The following is a 17,616-nucleotide window of genomic DNA, read 5'->3' on the forward strand; positions in this document are numbered from 1 at the left end:
GATTCACTTTACTAAAACATAATTCTTCTTAAAACCACTGACTTCTTAAGTTTATAGTTAATGAAACAAACTATAGCTTATATGCAATTATTAAAAACAAAAAAGTATCTGAAAATAATAGACTATTAAAATATTAGATGATGATTTAGTGATTTTTCTTTGTGTCAACCCTATCCAATACTACAAAAGAAAATAGCCTGAGGAATGAAAATAATCATTGTCTAATTCAATAATTTTTTCAGGACAAAGAGATAGATTTTTAAGGTTTATATAAAATTGTGTGTGCAAAAGTGAGGGGACATGTCTCTTCTTTGTAACATCCTTCTCGATTCTTTACTAACACCCATTGTAACTGTCATAACAAGTTACCACAGATTGAGTGGCTTGAACAACAGAAATTTCTTTCTCACAGTTCTGGAAGCTGGAAATCCAACCTGTCTCCTTGGCTACCAGATGGCCTCTTTCTCACTATGCCTTCACATTGTTTTTCCTCTGTGCACCGGTGTGGATTGATGGTGAAGTGCCTGGTGTTTCTTCCTCTTCCTCTGCCCTATCAGATTAGGGGTCTGCTAGGACCTCATTTCACCCTAATTACCCCTAATTTCAAGACCTATCTTGAAATACAGTAACTTTGGGGATTAGAACTTCAACATATGAATGGAGGGGGCTCAATTTAGAACACACACTATTCAATAGGAAAAGAACTTTAGAAGAACAAACCTTAATGTCAACGATCTGTAAAGTTCACCAATCAACAATAGTCAACCAACCATGACAAATGAGTAAATTTGTTAGCAAATCAATTTTCAAGTTTGTAATAACATCAGTCCTATTTGAATACAAGAGTTTCTACATGATTTCTACTCTATTTGCCAAACCAACCAACTAATCAAAAGCAAAACAAAGCAAAAATCAGCCTCCCTCTTAAATACAGTTTTTCAGTAAAACTTGATTTTTAGCACTAAAATAAAATTTTAATCCAAACTAAAATTTTAATCCAAACATGCTTGTATTCAAACATCATTGCTGACTTGAGAGATCTTTTTATTATTTGACCCAGATGAGGATTGTATTTGAAAGATGTTAGAATGCCTCAGGTATAAACATAAATAACAAATAATTAAAATGGGGGAAAAAGATGTGAGCAATCAATTTATTATTCTTAGACCAAAAATTTAGCATAGAGAAGTAGAAGAGAACCAATTTTGAATTTACAGTAATTGACTGTAAACATATCATGAACTTTGGGAAGTGTTCATAAAATGGGAAAATATTAAAATATTACACTGAATGTGTAGTTCCAAAGTGTAAATAACAGGGCACATTATATATATTTAGAGAGAGCACATTATATATATATAATGGAATATTATTCAGCCATAAAAAAGAATGAAATCTTGCCATTTGCAACAACACGAATAGAGCTAGAGAACATCATGCTAAGCAAAAATAAGTTAGGGAAAAATACCATATGATCTCACTCATATGTGGAAATTAAGAACTAAAACAAATCAGCAAAGGAAAAAAGAGAGAGGAACCAAGAAACAGATTCTGAACTATAGTGAACAAACTGATGTTTATAAGAGGAGAGGTGGCTGGAGGGGATGGGTGAAATAGGAAATTGGGATTAGAGATTACACTTATCTTGTTAAAAAAATGTTTTTAAATTGTAAAGAATTGCATACAAAATTAACATAATTTTATTTTATTGTATTAACTTTAAAAAGATAAAAATTATGAGACGATTAAGAATTTATCTACGACCAAAAGTTAATATAGTCTAGATTGGAGGTTACAATTAGAAAGGAAGACAAGTCCAAATATTTATGCATTTAATAATATGGACTCAAAATATTTATTTTTTATTTTTTTTTAATTTTTATTTATTTATGATAGTCACAGAGAGAGAAAGAGAGAGGCAGAGACATAGGCAGAGGGAGAAGCAGGCTCCATGCACCGGGAGCCCAAGGTGGGATTCGATCCCGGGTCTCCAGGATCGCGCCCTGGGCCAAAGGCAGGCGCCAAACCGCTGCGCCACCCAGGGATCCCGACTCAAAATATTTAATTGAAAACTGACATAATTCAAAAACAGATCAAGAAATTTGTGAACATATATGGAGTTTTTAATTAGTCTTAGTCAGCCATCGATAATCAAATCACATGGTAGTAAATACACAGAATATTTCAGAATACAGAGAGAAAATTGCTCTCATTTACACTAGTGAACACTATTTCTAGCTACAAAAAACACATTCTTATAAAGTATACATAGAACAATTACTAAAAAAAACTTTGGCTATGAAGCAAGTATCAATAAATTTCAAAGAATACATTCATACAAATAATTTTTCTGACCACAGTAGAACCTAGATGGATAGGAACTTATGAAAGATAAGAACATCCAAAATAACTGAAAAATGAGCATTATATTTCTAAATAACCAATTTGCCATAAATAATATAGTGGAAAGAAAATATTTTGAACTGCTTACAAATGAAAATATGACATATGAACATTTCTGGAATGCAGAATTAATTAAATAGAATTTTAGTATTGAATTCATATATTAGAAAAACAGGAGCTATAACCCATCACATAAGCATTGGCGTCAAAAATCTACATAAGGAACACTATACTACGCTCAGAGAAAATAGAAGAATAAAAAAGAACAGAATCAATAAATTTGAAAAAAACAACAAAAATTGGCAAGACCATAAGTTTCTTCTTTGAAAAGATTAATAAAGTTGATAGTCTTTCAGTAAGACTAATCTAATCTAATAATTAAAAAATGTAAGAGAGAGTTTGAGCGACAAGAAATTACTCATGATGCTAGAAATTAAAAAGAGGACCTTTGGGACCCCTGGGTGGCTCAGTGTTTTAGCGCCTGTCTTCAGCCCAGGGCGTGACCCCAGGGTCCAGGGACTGAGTCCCATGTCAGGCTCCCTGCATGGAGCCTGCTTCTCCCTCTGCCTGTCTCTGCCTCTCTCTCTTTCTCTCGTGAATAAATAAATAAAATCTTAAAAAAAAATAAAAAGAGGAGCTTCAATATAGATACTATGGATATTTTTTAAAAGGAAAAAACAACAATAATAGATGTCAACACATAACACCTGATAAACCTGAAAGTTGAGATTAAATGACTTAAAAAATCAATTTAGCAAAAAATCAAAGCGCGAATAAAAAGTTTCAATAGCTCTATACCTATTAAATAAACTTAATCAGTAATTAAAGGGAACTCACCTAAAGGGAAAATTTTCAATCTTTCCCAAGTGAATTCTTTCGAGTACTGAAGAAATAGCATTACACTTACACACAGTATCTTTTGTTTCGTTTTTAGGAATCCAGAAGATTCCTTTTGTGAAAAATTACAAGATGATTCTAAAATTTGATGAAAACTAAACCTAAAATAGCCAAAATTACCTTAAAGAAAAAGTACCAGAAGAATAAGAACTCTGATTTTCTGTAAGGTTATACTAATTAAGGCAGTATAGTAACGGCAAGGACATTTGCAAGGGTAGACAAGTATAACAACACAAAAGAGTCCACGTAAACTGACATACATGTGGTCACATGGTTCAAGGGAAGGACAAGAATGTAATGTAGTGGGAAGAGGATGGACTTTTGAACAATGATTCCATGTCAATTTATATACCCACCTGGAAAACCCTACCCACACCATACACAAACATTAACTCAGGATGAATCATATACATATATGTGAAGGGTAAAACAATAAATCTCCTCCAAGGAAATATGAGACCATCATGTAGAGACCATGACTACCAGGCAGAAAAACATTTATTTAAAATAGCACAAGGAGGGGCCCCAGGTTGGCTGAGTGGTTGAGCGTCTGCCTTTGGCTCAGGTCCTGATCCCAGGGTCCTGGATGGTCCCGCATCAGGCTCCCCATGGGATGGCCCTCTGCCTGTGTCTCTGCCTCTCTGTGTCTCTCATGAATAAATAAATAAAATATTTCTTTAAAAAATAGCACAAAGAGTTAATCATAAAAAGAAAAAAAATACAAATTGGACTTTATTAAAATTAAGTTTCTGCTCATCAGCACACATCAATTGGAGAATAAAAGGTAAATTCCAGTCTCCAATATACACAAAGAACTAAAAATCAATAAAAGCTTACCAAGTTTTGAACTGAGACTTCATGAAGGAAAATATCCAAATATCCCTAGACACATACTCATGTGCTCAGCATCCTTAAACAAGAAAATGCAAATTAAATCCACAATAAATCTATACAACACCCACTGGAGTGGCTAACGTGATTTTTTTTTTTTTTTAAAGAGCCTTCCAATACCAAATGTAAACAAGGATGTGGAGCTGCTGAAACTCTCATGCATTGCTGGGGTTGGGGGGTTGTTAGTGGCACAAATGCTGTTAAACCTGTTTTGCGATATCCTCTGAAGCTGAACAAAAGCTTCTCCTAGGATGCAGGAATTTCCTTCTGAGGGAAATGCCTATATGACATAATGATAAGATACTTGTATCCATAGCAAAATGACCCCCCAAGTCTACATAACATTGGTCACCATCTATAGTTACAGACTTTTTTCTTATCATGAAATTTATAATATTTACTCTCAATAGCAATTTTCAAATATGCAATACAGCATCACTAACTATAGTCACCATGCTGTGCATCACATCCTTACGACCTATAAATCCTACAACTGAAAGTAGACTTTTGACGTCCCTCCCCCACTGAGCCCTCCCTCACCCCCTGCTTCTGGCAAATACCAGTCTGTTCTCTTTGAGCCTGACTCTCTTTCACATAAAGCCTGGGCACTTTTCAGAGGGCTTTGGACCCTGGAGCAGGTAAGTCCAAGAAAGCAGGCTTTTTTTTTCTTTTTTTCTTTTTTTTTTTTAATGATCTTTGTTTGTTTGTTTGTTTTTATTTATATTCAATTAGCCAACATATAGTACATCATTAGTTTCAGATGTAGTGTTCAACAATTAATCAGTCGCTTGTAACACGCAGAACACAGGCATTTAATAGCCCTGCCTCAGTGTGCCACAGCCCACAGGTGTTGCAGCGTCACAGCCGCCCTTCACTTTTCAGGGCTGGTGTCTCAGGTGGCAGACTTGAAAAATGGAGTCACTAAAGTAAGGTATGAACTCTGCTTCTCAGGAGAAGTTCCCAGTTTGTGAGTTCCCTTCCTGTCCTGAGTCCCAGTGCCAGGGGGTGGGGGATGTGTGGCAAGATTGTCTCAGCCTTTCCCACCCACTTCCCTGTGGGATCCCTCTTATTTGCCCGGTGTGCTGAGCCAGTTTTTAGGTTGTTTTCAGAGAAAATCGTTACATAAATAGCTGTAGCTTCAGTGTGTCTGGAGAGATGGTGAATTAGGATCTTCCTACGCTGCCATCTAAAACCAGAACCTAGACGGATTTGTTAAGAGTAGATTTTTCTCTAACAGATAAAAATTGGAAACAACCCAGTTGTTCATTTACATGTGAAAGATACATAAGTTGAGGTATACTTGTGTAATCATAAACAGCGATGGAAATGAATGAACTATTGCCACATGCAACAATAACTGGGTAAACCTCGAGACTTGATGTTGAGCACAAGAAGCCAGAAGAAAGACTACATACTGTCTGATTCCATTTATAAAAATTTAAAATATATATATATACATAATATAAGGTGATAGAGTTAGAGTAGGTTCACAGAACAGTTATTACCTGGTGAGGTACATAAGCGAACTCACTGTCTTCCAGAAAAGTTTAACTTGATGTCTGTATTGGTTGCATTAAGGTAACTGTATTAAATATTCCGACAAGCTGTGTACATTTAACATGCGTGCCCTTTGTATGTGTTAGGCTTCAAAAAATTAAAAATAAAACTAATATTTTTTGTATGTTATCAATGAACAGTGATTTAAAATTTCTTTAAGTTTAAAGAAATTTAACTTAATTAAATTAATTTAAATTAATTAATTTAATTTAAATTATTTTAAATTAAATTAAATTTTCTTTAAATTCTTTAAACAGAATTTAAAATTTCAAAGAATGTTATCTAGAAATAGCAGAATTTTCAAATACCTAGAAATACATCTAATGAAAGAATGTGTAAGACATATGCAAAGAAAACTATAATGCAATTTTGTAAAAACATAAATAGAACTTAATAAAGAGATACGTTATGGCCCTGGGTTGGAAGCATTAATGCCATGGAGTTGTAAATTATCCTCAAATTAACCTATAAATGACTCAGTACAATTGCAGTTTCAACCCTAGCAGGCATTTTCTGTGTGTGTATTCATGCATGTATATGTGTGAGTACATGGAAATTTACTAGCTGGTTCCAAAAAGAAAATATGGAGATTTACACAGCCAAAAATAGACAAGATAATCCTGAAGATGAATCAGAATAGGATAGTTGTTATTAAACCCTCAAATCAAGTGAATTTGAAATTTAACATATTCATTTATTTCTCACTCAGTAATAGGCAAAGAATCCCAGGGTCTGTAGTGCTTTCCATCATCTGGTTTTGTCATTCCTTGAAGCCCTAGAATCTGCTAGTCCCTCTGCCTCAACTGAGAGATGGGAAAATATGGAGACAAAATCAACATGTAATTTTTTTTTTTTTTTTAATGATCCAGGTCTTTGTATTGTATACATTATTTCAGCTTACCCTGCATTGGCCAGAAACAGGTCTCAGAGCCTCATCAGATTGTAAACGAGACTGGAGAAAATTGATGCTATCATTATATATATTTTTTTTCTAGGAGAATCATTACCTCAATTAAATCTTACATCTCTTCAGGCTTTATATCACTACCACAATTCCCTAAAAATTTCAAAAGCCTGATGCTTCAAAATGGAATAGACTAAGTTTGCTGATTTATCATTTATTATGTTAAATTTCTAAGAACATTGCTATTGCTTGAATACTAATTATGAAATTCAATTTCAGTGTGAGGTTTTGTTTGTTTGTTTGTTTTGGTCTACTGTTCAGGAGATCAAAAGAAAGAAGCGAGAAATTTGACAAAGTACTAATAATACAAACTTTGTGGAAAATGAAGCAGAAGGCCCAAGAAGAGAAATGTTAATGCAAGAATGCTAGTGAGCCAAGATTTATTCCAAGTCCTTCAGCAATTAAAATATTTTGCATATGAAAGCCTTTGGAATATTTGCTCTCCTTATTGTAAGCCTCAAATGCATCAGCTTTCATTTTCTAAACTGTAAAAAGGAAACAAACAAATGAAACTAGCTCCACTGTGTTCAATACAGATGCGTTGAGATGCTTAGACTATGTGTTCTATTTTCCCAAACCAGATGCTTAGGGATATGCCACAAGTGGATGATTTCTTTTCTATCAAGATGTTGTTTCACAGCCTGCCTCTTTATGGACCGTGGTATATGGAGAGCCATGTGGTAATACACAAAAAAAGGTAGCAAAGAAAAAACGTATGATAAAATAAGCAGACACTTCTAATAGGTTTTGCATTTTTCAGTAGGTAAAGTAACACATCAGAAACATTACTAAAAAAAAAAAAAAGAAAGAAAAGAGAGAGAAAAGAAATCAAAGAGATCTTAATCAAACCAGAACTGAGCTTATGTAGACAAGCGTTACCTGCATTTTGATATTAATTTCTTGGGCCCTTTGAGTTATGGAGTTTTCTTTTGTGTGATTATACAACATAGTATTTGTGTCTAAATTAATTTCAGGAAATTTTAAAAAACGGGATTTAGAGGAGTTTTGTCTTCCAATAACTCAATGAAAAAAAAATATATTAACCAGAGTATAAAAATACAGGCCTCAGAATTATGATAGAAATTACCATATCCTATAAAGCCTAAAAGACCCCCAAACCATTTTCTGTTGTTGTAGCATTCCTTATTTTCCATGCTCATTAAATTGCATGATATTTTTATTCACACTCAGTGATTTTTACATTTTTCTCAATTAGGCAACAAATGTAATGTTTGTGTGGTGTATATCAGGAAAAGGATGTATATTTGGGTGTTCTCCAGCTAACTGCTAGTGGGCTTCTGCTATTACTTTGCAAATGTATCTCAACCATAGACCAATAATATTTTCTTGTACAGAAATAGTGTACTATTTTACAAGGAAAATATCCAACAAAGGACTTGTAGTCCAACAAATGTTTATTTTCTCTTTGTATGACTATATTGAGAAAAGCTACATTAATATGTTTGTCAAAAAATCTATTATCTAATTGTAATAATTTCCCAGCAATCATCATTTAATATGATGATGAAAATGACTGAAATCTTAAATCAATTGAAAAATTCTACAATATGGGGCTCCTGGGTGGCTCAGTCATTTAAGCGTCTGTCTTGGGCTCAGGTCGTGATCTCAGGGTCCTAAGATAGAGCCCCATATCAGGCTCTCTGCTCTGCAGTAAGTCTGCTTCTCCCTCTCCCTCTCCCTCTCATTCTCCAACCTCCTCTCTCAAATAAATAAATAAAATATTAAAAGAAAAAGAAAAATTCTAGGATTTACAATTCTCAATTTTAAGTTCCCAGTGATTTGTTTTTTTTTTAAATGTAAAGTGGTCGCAAAATTTAGGAACAAACTATCCATTAATGGAGAATGGAATTAAGTAAAATATGAAGCATTCATTTTTTTTTATAAAACAGAGGTTTTAGTAAATTAATTAGACATACAGATTGATCCACAATATATAGAGGCTTGAAAAGAATAAAATAGCAGATAACAATTGTTTTATATTCCTTGTACCTTTTTCTGCCTCATTTTTTTTCTGATACATGCAACTGTTTACTTTTGACTCCAAGCAACTCAAATAGAATCATTTGGTTCTGCAGGGGAGGGCCAGACATAGTTCTCTGACATCCAACAACAATTTTGGACATTTAACAAAGGCTGAACCAATTAGAGTGCTTTACTGCTAATAAAAATATATACAGGGTTAAGGGAATAGTGTCTTTTTTTCACCATAGGGACAGTTTGGTGGATGTGAGCCATTATAGTCCACAATACAGGGATATATTGAAATGGAATATGGAGCATGATGCTGGAGGGCACCGTAATTTTTATCTGAAAGAATCACAGAAGCAGAAAAGCATGCAATGATGAAGAAGATAGTTGCCTGGTGGTGGGGGATAGATGCCAACCGTAGATGGACAAGAATATGGCTTTTTGGTATCAGTTTAGGAAAGTTTTATATAAGATCCAGAATTTGAAATCAGTTTAAGCTATGTACAAAAGAAAAATCCAAAGCATTAAACACAATATACTATAATTACTGCTGACTCACTGAGGGAAATTTTAAGAATTAAAATGAAATTTTGAAATATGAAAATAAGTTAATTATGAGAAATTAAGTTGCTTATAGTTGCAATTGAATCTTGCTCATGTTAGGCATTATGACCGCCAAATACTTACACACCTATTGGAATAGATTTTTAGATTAAAGGCCATTAACTCTGGGAAAGTTGGGTTTTGTTTTTGGAGTTTGTGTTTTGTTGTCGTTGTTGACTTGAAATTGCTTTATTAAGGAATTTTTCAAACATACACGAAAGTAAATACAATAGTATAATGAACCTCATGTGTCCATCAACTAGTTTTGATGATTGTGACTAAGTCTGTTCTTTAACTTTGCCAACCCCCTCTTCTCAATTGCATTATTTTGAAGCAAATCTCAGAATATCCTGTAATTTGTCTTTAACTTGTTCAGTGTTTCTGTTGCAATGCCTACAAGTGATAACATGTCAGGATCAATGAGGAATTCTAGCACCCATATATCGATTTCTAAATACAATTTTCCATTTAAATACAAGGTGATATAAGACACATTGGGAGGAATAATTGATTTTGGGGCTGGGGTAGAGCCTAGTAATATGTTTTCCATAAAAGTAACTGCCAAAACAAAACAAAACAAAACAAAAACAAAATGGTAAGAGAGAGACAACCCAAAAGAGCCCAAGGGGATTGCCACCGGCCAAATTTAGGATATTAAAATGATAGCAACAACTTATACATTGTGAAGTAAAATAAGAATCCATAGGGCCACAATGAGGATATTGATAATCTATGCACACATGTTAAGTAAAAGTAAGTAAAAGCTCTTTTTTTTCTTACAGTAGGATGCCCAGCCATTAATATAACAAGAATTATGAGAAAAGAAACTCACCACTTTCTCGTCATCCTTGTAATAATTAATTCAGGTAAGAATCATCAACGGATGCCAACACTGGTAAGGAACAGGACATTTACATGAATTCAAAATGTCTCTTTCACATCCAGAATTATATTAATAAGATTTCAGGCCATCGGTAACAAAGGCAAAATATTAAAATGTATTTGAAAGAAAGAGAGAGAGAGGGTTATAATCTGTAAAGAGGTAGAGAAGTCAGGTGATTCCTGGAACCCAGGGGTTGAAAGAAAAGGGAGAGGCAATATTTTCAAAGCTCTCTTGGAGAATAGTACGTTACCAGCATCAGTTTTAATGGTATCGAAGGAAATTCTAAAAGGAAAAAGTCTTCCCATCATGTGATTTTGGTGACGTTGCCAGGTAGTGGGTAAGAAGGTGGGCTTTCGAGGGATGGACTACATTGAAGTCCTTTCTCAACTGCTAAGATTAGTCTTACTGCTAAGATTAGTCTTACTAGTTAGCAACGTCTTTCCCTCAAATGTCTCATCTATAAAACTGAGTAAATAATTGCAATTACTTCTTATGTCTCTTGTGGGTACAGAAAGAGTCCATAAGTGTCAACTGAATAAAATAGCTGCTATGGATAACAGTCACTGCTTGTAGTAAAGATTCAGTTTGTTTTAGCACATAAAGTCCTACAGAAAGATGTTTCCTACAGAGTAGGATACTTATTTGTTTTTTCACTGGACGCTTTTGAAAAAATATTAGCTATATTTCAGGAATTAACCATTTATTTAAAATGTTCCTGTTTCAAAAATATATTATGTATTCATCCAGAATTATTAAAACCATTGAGAAGGGAAAAGAATAGTGGAATACTTAATTAAATAGTGGTTCGATAAAATGGCAACGTTTTGCAGCCATTGAAATGGTAAAATGATGGATGTGTGGTTTTTTAAAAGGGGGAAATTAAACCTATGGAATTCGTAGGAATGTGGTATGTGTTAAAATCTTAATATAATTTATTTTTGGATTTTGTTAGTGGTGAAATGATTTTCTTCTTGCATCTTGCAAATTTACAAATTTCTTATAATTTTATATAATAACACAAACACATGCATGTATATATATACATATATGTGTGTGTGTGTGTATATATATACAGTTCTAAGGACTGTATCTGTCCAGCCTGTGAGTGTTTAATGGAAATAAAATAATAGACCCATCTGTAAACTACTGCCAAGCACATGGTTTTTGAACATTTAAAAACTTCTGTGCAATTTATTAGAAAACGTTTTATGCCAATGTATTGGATAATTATGTGTTTATATGCAACAAAGATATTAAAGTCATCTAAGTTTTGTGGATTAAACTATGTTGAGAATAAGTCCTAGTAATCAATGGTTGGTTTATTATTTACATTATGTCCTCATATTTCTGTTGAACATTAGTATTAGAACTCAAAGGGAAACTTCAAATTTTTTTCTATACTAGTGAATGGCGAGTATTCACATTGTATGTTCTAGGTAGACTCAAATAACTGTGATTAATCATTAACTTACAAACCTTGAAACAAATTTGTATTTTAAGTTGATATGTTGCTTAAATGAATAAGGCTATTTGTCAAATATAATAGACAACCAGTCTCTAAAAAGGTGAACTCTTAGAAGATGAATCAATTTTTTAAAAGAGTGATTTCCTCAAATTCAAAGTTCTCTTTCTTTAAAATAAATCCATTTCCATTATATGGTTCACTTTTCTCATCACCTTTTAGGGCATGCAGGAATTAATGTTGGTGGTGGTGACATTTCTGTTATTGTAGTTAATATAAGTGATTTATATATTTTTACTCTAAAAGCAGCATAGCTTTGTTCAAATTTGCAATAAAAAATTATCCATTAGAAGAATTATAGTGAAGCAAAAAAATAAATATCTCAGAAGAGGCATATGTTTCTCTGAGACTCACAAATAGTCTTTGTGTCATTATCCATTTATTAAATTGGCCTAGAAGTACATTCTCAAAGTTCAGACAAATGATCTGCTTGCAGTTTTAATCCCCCCTGAATATGTTTAGACCAAAGCTTTATGACCTCTATTTATTATGGCAGACAATGCTACCAGAAAATATCCGCTTTTAAAATCTTATTACTGTCAAATTCTTTATCTAGACCGGTAACTTGACATTCTCGCATGAGTGAGCATTAAAGCTTTTGCCTTTTTAACCTCATGATCCTAGAGCATAAATCATTTATAACAGATTCAATTCTCTGTGTCTTTTCAGTGTTATTGGAGTCTTATCTTTCATTCTGGTCTATGTTTTCAATTTAATGTATTTCACATACTTTCTTTTTCCTTCCTTTCCTTCCTTTCTTCCTTCCTTCCTTCCTTCCTTCCTTCCTTCCTTCCTTCCTTCCTTCCTTCCTTCCTTCCTTCCTTCCTTCCTTCCATCTTTCCTTCCTTCCACCTCTCTTTTATATATAATGATACTATTATATTATATATTATATATATTTAATTTATATATATAAATATTTATCATACATATTACAAGGTAAAGAAGTTAGATATAACCATTTATAACTATTTTTTTTTACACAAAGAAAAGGGTATTGACCTCTGTGATGACATAAATCATGTACAATATTTTTATTTGTTATATATTTGAATTTCAAACATTTTGGCAAGTGACTATATAATGAGTTAGTGTTCATGTTTCTTTTGTGTTATAGCACTTGTGTTATCATGGGAAAAAAAATGAATGGAAGTCTTTATTTTGCCTTGATGCCATAAAAAAGTAATCCCTGCATTTAAGGAAATAGATACCCCTACACTTGAGAAAATAGAGAACCTTACAAAAAAAAAATATATAGAACAAGGATGAGCCATAGCATTTCTTGAATTGGGTGGCTAATTCCTAAATGGAACATTGACTTCGTGTAAAAAAAGGTTTTGCCAAAGACAATGACTATATTTGGCTGGCTTAAATATAAACACTAGAAAGTATATATATTGAGATACTCTACATTCTATGTCTTTCTTTAATATAAAAATACCCTAAAATGTGCTATACTAAAAGCATAAAGAAGGAACTATAATTGTACTAAACAAACACTATTATGTATTATCACATATTACTGTACTTCATATTATACATTATTAAGTTCTGTCCTGCTTTATTATAGCACAGTAAAAATGACCTTATTTTCTAATACTTGACTAATATGTGATTCACATTGTTAAAAACAGTAACTATCTCATTGTCCAAATAAATCCACAGGTTTTTTCCTTCTCAATCTTTCCCCACACAATCTATTGGTAGACAGAGATGTGTTGTTTCTTTATCGTATGTTTCCATCTTGTCCATTATTATCATGTTGTTTCTTGTCTGGAGATGAATTTTTACGGTGTTTCTCCTGCAGATAGGCTCGACAGTTGCACATTCATTTCACAAAAATAAGTTTTAGATAATGATTTTTCATAAAGTTATTATAGGATATATGTGCCCCAGTTTTATTTTAAGGTGGAGGTAGGGATATAGAAAAGAGTGGTGTAGTAACTGAAATGCGTCCTTTTCAAACATTCCTCAAAGGACCTGCAGAAAACCCTTATTTTCTTGTAATCAAGTGTGAATGAAACTCTTCAAAGAAATGTAATGCTTTATATGACTAAAGTTTCTCTTGATAGTTTTCTGCTGGGTGAGAACACTATATATTTCATCAATATTGTGGATATTTGATATCATAACCAAATTTGAAAAATATGACTTGAAGAAACAAATGAACTCTAAGTGCTTATTTCAAATTATTTTTGATGTTATTCATATAAGATAAATAGCACACAATACTGTCCTAACGCAGAAATTGCAATTAGCTCAGGCTTTATCCACAAGACTCTTTCATCTGTATTAACGAATTAAAAATGAATTTTTCTGCGCCAAAAATTTGTCCTAATATTCTTATACCTACAGGATGGATACATTTGTGTGGTTTTTTGTTTCATTGAATTCAACATAATGCCATTAATATATTACTTTATTTATTACCCACTACTTAGTGAAAATTTACCTGTGAATAAGGCATATTTAGGCATTCTGGCAAGTGATGATGTTTGCCTCACTGCCTGGGCCTTCCTGATGCTTAAAATCATGTGGACTATAGAACTATCTATAACTAAAGGAAATAAATAAGACTGGCACAGCTGATATAATTTAAAAAGGCAGAGTTTTGACCTAAGGCTGAAGTTGTCATCTAGGATTTTAATTATTTTTTTATATTCTCTTAGTTTTCAGTATTAATTTCCTTCTGTGACTTTGTGTATTTCTGATACTTCTAGTGTATATGCTCTCTTCTCTCTCCCTCCCTCCATCTCTCCAAAAATCCCTTCCTCCCTCCCTCCCTCTCTTAAACACACACGCGCACACACACACACGCACACACACGTAAGGTCTTGCAAGAAGACTGTCATATTTATTAATGTTTTTCAAATACCAGATATGGGTTTTATTATTTTTATTTCATTATTTTTAGCTCTTAACTCAATTTTTTTCACCTATCATTTTTGTTAGGAGGTAAGTTGATTTTTTTTTAGCTTCCACTGTTGAAAGTCTAATTTTTGATATTGATTCCATTTTTCTTCATTACTCACAATATTCCGGTAATGATTTCAAAACTGTATATTTGTTTCTATTTTCCAGTTGCTTATTTCTCTTTACATTTTTCTTGATAGTTGTTAAATTTCTTCTATTCTCTGATGTTATGTTTCAATGACTTAAATGAGATATATTCCTTATACTGTTATTCCCTCAGCAACCTTGTCAGATTTCATTTTTTTTATTATGCATTTTCAAAGTTTGAAGAGAGCCCTTTTTGCAATTTGTGGCACATGCATCCTCTCTTTCTCACACACAACACACAATGTGTTGTTACTATGCTAAGCTTTTTTGTCTTTCATATTTGTTTTTATTACCAATAAATCTTGGAAGATTTTTCCACATCAGTGTATACAGATATGGCTCTACTTTTTTTAAGCTGCATTGTTTTTCTTTGTAGAAACTGCTGCAACAAAATATCTTTCTTCCACCCATTATTTTCACATTTTTGTTGCTACTGAAAGCGAAAATAAACAACATTATGTATATGTCTATAAATACAAATGGAACTATATTCATTGAGTAAATTACTAGCAGTGAAAATGCCAAATTATCCTATAAAATGTTTCATTTTATAGGTTCTACAGGTTGTACAGCAACCTGGGGATGCCTCTCTCCACTATGTGGTCAATAAAAATATAGAACTTCATTATTGTTTGGATTTTGAAATCTGTCAATTAAAAATGGAATCAAGTATTTAAATGTTTCATGGCTCTTCTAATATTTTTTCCTGCAGGCTCTCTACTTATAAAATTTATCCCTTGAAGTGAATTTTTTTTTCCAAAAAAGATATGTGGAAAAAATGCATACTTGATATCCCTGGCTGCCTATTTTTTTTCTTTTATCTTTTTTTGAAAACATAGTAGCTATTGGAAGAAATCTCTGTATTACTTCTCCATTAACTTTTTCTCTGTTCTTTTATTTTTAATTTTTTTAAATTTTTATTTTTTAAAAGGTTTTATTTATTTGAGGGTAGAGGGGCAAAGGAATAAGGAGAGAGAGAATCCCAAGCTGACTCCACATGGAATGGAGCCTGATGCAGGGCTCCATCCCAGAACCCTGAGATCAAGGCTTGAGCTGAAATCAAGAGTCAGATGCTCAACCGACTGAGCCACACAGGAACCCTGTTTGCCATGTTTTTAGACTGGTGATTTGATTTAGCTTCAGACTTTCAAAAACACAGAGACATAAATAACTACTTAACAAAAAAAAAAAAAATAGAAAGTCAGAAGTAGCAATAATTTTAAATTGCATATTATCATGAAAACATGATTTTGCTGTATTTTACAAATATTCATCACCCATCTGTTTTAAAGGCAGTATAATTTTAGTAAACAACTTCATGCCTGAGGAATTAATAATTTTATTTATGACTCTTTTCCCTTAGCTTTTTGATAAACAGGTTTGTCTGAACGTCACATCATGCATGTCATGCAAATACCATACATACCATGGATATACATATTATGATATGATACGGCATATCAATGACAGAGTAGTTTACTAAAAAGCTGTTGTAGACACACTAGTCACCAGAAATGTTTCCATAAAAAATCCTCATGGATAAGTAGAACATCAAAAAATTGATGATTTGACCTTTTTCAAATACTCACATTTGCCTGTCTGTCCTTAGGTCTGGATCATCTCTCCTGCTTACTTGGAAAAAAAATTACAATGATTTCTTCATCACATAAAAACTTCTGAGTCTATGAATATAGAACAGAAATGCTTCCCAAGTAATTTCATTTTTTCCCATTCATTTTCTACTTAGAGTAAATGGATGAACTTGTGGAATGCTTTGAGAACTCATGAACAAATAGAAATCATCCCCTATGGATATTTTTCCCAATAAAGGATGAGAGGATATTACTCTGTCAGTGAACAAAATAATAGTTATAGTAGCTTAACATAGGATGTGAACTCTAAAGAGACCTTTTGTTAATCTGTGGAGAAAGCCAAACTATTTTGGAAACTAATCCATACATGAAAATCAAACCAAAACCCTATGATTTTTATAGACCACAAATATATATTAATTATATTTTTATAAATTAATGAATAATGTTTTCACCCAAAAATTATAGCTGAAACTAAAACTTTAGAACATAATTTGTGATATTAGCTGTTACATATAACATATAACATATAACAAGTCAAGTGAGATGTTTTTCTTCATTAATGACACAAATTAATAATGATTTTATATGGCTATATCGTGAGCTTATTAACATACTTAGCAGTTTTTTTGGTTGGTTTGTTTTCTTTTGTTCTTTATATTTTGTTGTACTGAGGTTGCTTTTTTTATACATAGGCATCACTACTATTAAAAAAAACCTGGTATCTTTAGACATGTTAAATTTGTTACAAATATTTATTTTATTTGGAGGTTGTCATTTTCCCATATTAAATATGAGAACATTTAATTCATCTCAAGACAAAGAATACAAGATTGAAATCTTAAAGACTATCAGCCAAGGGCACACCTACCTTTTTGAATCATTAGATCAAATTGAGGAAAGCATGGTCCTTACCCTTAAGAACTTCTGATGTTGAAGAGATAAACCCATACATTTTGACTATAATCCAAGTATAATCAGGGCTAGGTAAACAACTAGGAAAATTGCCATGTGAAACCAGAGAAAATTGTGTTTAACTTTGCTTTACACGAAGTTGATGATGATTTCAAAGAGGAGGTAATGCTTGATTTATTGTGTGGACAAAGATTTTGTAGGCAAAGAGAGAAACAAGCCACGAGATGGCAAACCCACTGATTTTGTGGCATAACTCTCCTCTCAGTTTCCCCTAGTAGATATTTCCTCACCCTTCTCATCAGTACAGGACTACAGGAACATATTATCATTAGAGCACAGC

Source organism: Canis aureus, chromosome 36, assembly GCF_053574225.1.
Source record: "Canis aureus isolate CA01 chromosome 36, VMU_Caureus_v.1.0, whole genome shotgun sequence".
NCBI classification, from domain to species: Eukaryota; Metazoa; Chordata; class Mammalia; order Carnivora; family Canidae; genus Canis; species Canis aureus.